Source organism: Plecotus auritus, assembly GCF_963455305.1.
Source record: "Plecotus auritus genome assembly, chromosome: 1".
Classification (NCBI taxonomy): domain Eukaryota; kingdom Metazoa; phylum Chordata; class Mammalia; order Chiroptera; family Vespertilionidae; genus Plecotus; species Plecotus auritus.
In genome coordinates this window covers 75,357,801-75,360,981 of record NC_137770.1, presented here as the reverse complement: position 1 = coordinate 75,360,981, position 3,181 = coordinate 75,357,801, and positions in this window count along the sequence as shown.

Below are 3,181 nucleotides of genomic sequence, written 5' to 3'. Positions count from 1 at the left end.
ATCATTGATGTTTCTATCTCTCTCTCTCTCTCTCCCTCTCCCTTCCTCTCTGAAATCAATACAAATATATTTTTTTAAATATGGGATTTTTCTCTCATACATACACAAATGCTGTGTTACTTTAGTCTCATTAGCAGGTGCCTTTCAGCTACTTCCTTTATCTAAAACAAGAAGTATTGAGTCAGCGATTTGGCCAGAGGAAAAGAACTTTAAGCAATGACTATTAATACTGAAGACTTCCTAATGTTGGCAAAATCTGTTTCCCCTTTAGAAGACAGAGAGCAAGCTACTAAAAGTCAGTATCACTCATAGAGTCAGAGATTTAGGAAAAACTGCTGCAAGTCTTGGTTTAGTGAAAATTTAGACCATGTATTTTTGGGCACGTCTTTATGTTGGCTATTAACAGAGGCACTTACATTTCAGGGTAAAAGCTAACAAAAAATTAAAATGAATTCATGTATTGTGATAAGTTCTTGTATAAAGTTATTATTCGACCCCAACAACCCTGAGAGTGAAGCTGGGAGTAGAGATCTAGTCTTTCTGACTTAAAGGACATGTTTTTTACTGTTACTTTATACTGTATCCAGCTGACATCCCTAATTCAGGATACACACACTTGAAACATAAATGAAATCTTCTGAGAGAAGCAGAGAAAGAATGTCAGTTTCACCAGACATCCCGGCCATAAAATCCAGTGACTGAGACTGAACATCAGACAACCTATTACAGACTTCCTCATTCTGCTTACATTATAAGGTGTTGGCTCATCTTTGAAAGACAAAGGCATTTAAACTATCTCGCTGACAACCCATTCTGGCCCAAACCACCACATTCACTTGAAACAAGAAGTGTGTGCAGTGAGTGGCTCAGTGACCCAGTTAAGAGCAGTCCCATTTAAAGCTATTAAGTGTGGTTTCTTTTTCAGTGAGGTCATCCTGTTTAATCCCTCTGGACCGAAACAGCCTGTAAAGTACTCTCTCTAACAGTTTATCTCAGTCCATTTCTTGGTGGACTAAAGGGCTCAACTAATCAAGTAAGAAAAAGGAAGAGGTTGGTAGTGAGGGGGAGGATAGGTAAAAGAATGCGAGCAGTAAAATACTGGGACGTGGAGAAACTACGCAAGGGATTGCAAAAGGACACAGAACGTGGTTGGGAGTGCATACAAGCAGGAAGTGTGAAGACTCCTCATCCACTTCCTCACCATTTAGTAAATTTGCCCTTGCTTAGTCCAACTCTAAAAAAAAAAAAAAGAAAAAAAAAGAAAAGGAAAGAAAGAAAGAGAGAAAGAAAGAAAGAAAAAAAGGAAAAAAAGGAAGATACAAGAAGGATCACATTCAGAGCATTTGTTCTTTCTTAAAAAATATATATTTTATTGATTTTTTACAGAGAGGAAGGGAGTGGGATAGAGAGCTAGAAACATCGATGAGAGAGAAACATCAATCAGCTGCCTCCTGCACACCCCCTGCTGGGGATGTGCCCGCAACCAAGGTACATGTCCTTGACTGGAATCGAACCTGGGACCCTTCAGTCCGCAGGCTGACACTCTATCCACTGAGCCAAACTGGTTAGGGCAGAACATTTGTTCTTATGTTCCATCAGGGGAAAATGGATGACTGTAATTGTCCTGAGCAGTTTCATCTTGTTTATAAAGCATCATAGTGATGTTGTTGCCAGTGGAAATAGGGTTCTTCCACAGGGTCATGAGAAAAGCATTTGGGGGAACCCATGCATAAGAGGATGAGGTGTCGTGTTATTGTCAGAGCAATAACAAACTGTCCCCAGGTGCCTGGTGTCTCATCCACAACCAGATGGCTCAGCTCCATCCCGCTGTGGGAATAAGTCCAGTCTCTGGGGCTGCAAGCCTGCACTTGTCTTCACCAAGCCCAGAAGGACTAGGACCCGGAGCTGCAGAACTTCTCTGTATCTCATTTCCCCATCTGCATGCCTCCACCAAGACCGCACCTGGGCCCTACCTGCCAGGCTACAAGGCCACTGTGGAGAGAGAATGTGGGTGAACACGAAACAGGCCTTTGTTCAGCTTTGATTATATTACCTTGAGCTTGGGAGAGAGCAGGCCTTCTTTCAAACTAACCAATCTCTTTCCTAATCTTTTGTGGGCTTGTGCTAGGTCCTCCTCCTATCCAATGTGGTCTTTTCCCCAGATTTTCCAGGCTAGACTCTACCCTTTATGTCACCATTTTGGCTCCTACTGTGCATACTGCATCATATGGTTTCTACTGTACATGTACTTACCTCCCCCTGTGCCATCTTGGCTTCTACTGCCCATGAGCCCAGCAGAGGAATGTCTCCTTTACTGGTGTTTTCTCCTACTAGTAATCTGTGGGAATGGACTGGCTGTTCCCTGGGGAGATTCTTCCTGCCCACTGGGGTATTAAGACTCTTTGGTGGAGGATGCAATAGTTACCTGGGGAGCCTGTGAATGCTACAGCTTCCTAGTAAATCAGGCTTAATATCTGCCTCAGCTTCTAGCTTATTAGGCTTAATGTCTGACTTCATGTGCTCCCTTCCTTAACTAACTAGCTACCTATGCTAACAATGCCTTCTTGGAAACCTGTATGAAAGAAAAAGGTATATTCTTTATCAAAAATTTCTCCATTGAGAAATTTCTGAATCAGAAACTTTGAGTGGAGTGAAGATGACACCAGCAATCTTTTTTTAACAAGCTCTTCAGATAAAGTTAGAGAACCAATGACTTATAAGCCTTTATCTCTCCCATACATCCCCAGCTTAAAAAGATAAAGCCATATGAGTTTTCTTCAATTTAGACAATGAGATATTAAAAGGATAAAATAGGTCTGTATTTACTTATTACTACAGTGAAACATAAAATGAAGAATATTTTGAAAGAGATATTATCACTTATGTAGCAAAAGTATCATCTATCTGCTCTGTTTGTAAACAGAAAATTTCTGGAAGAACTGTAAACAATATTTACATCCAGGGATTAAGATATTTAAGGCTGGAAGAGATGAGGGAGACATTTTCTTGTTACATTTATCATCTTTTATACTTTTGTTTATCATAAGAATTCCTTCTTTTTATACTTCTGATTTTTGGTTTCACAGTTGATTCTGATGATCAGTTGGAATTAGGAACCACTACAGAGAACTGGTTGTTAGTTACCAGTAGTTTAGTAGCCATGAAGTGACTGTTTAAACAT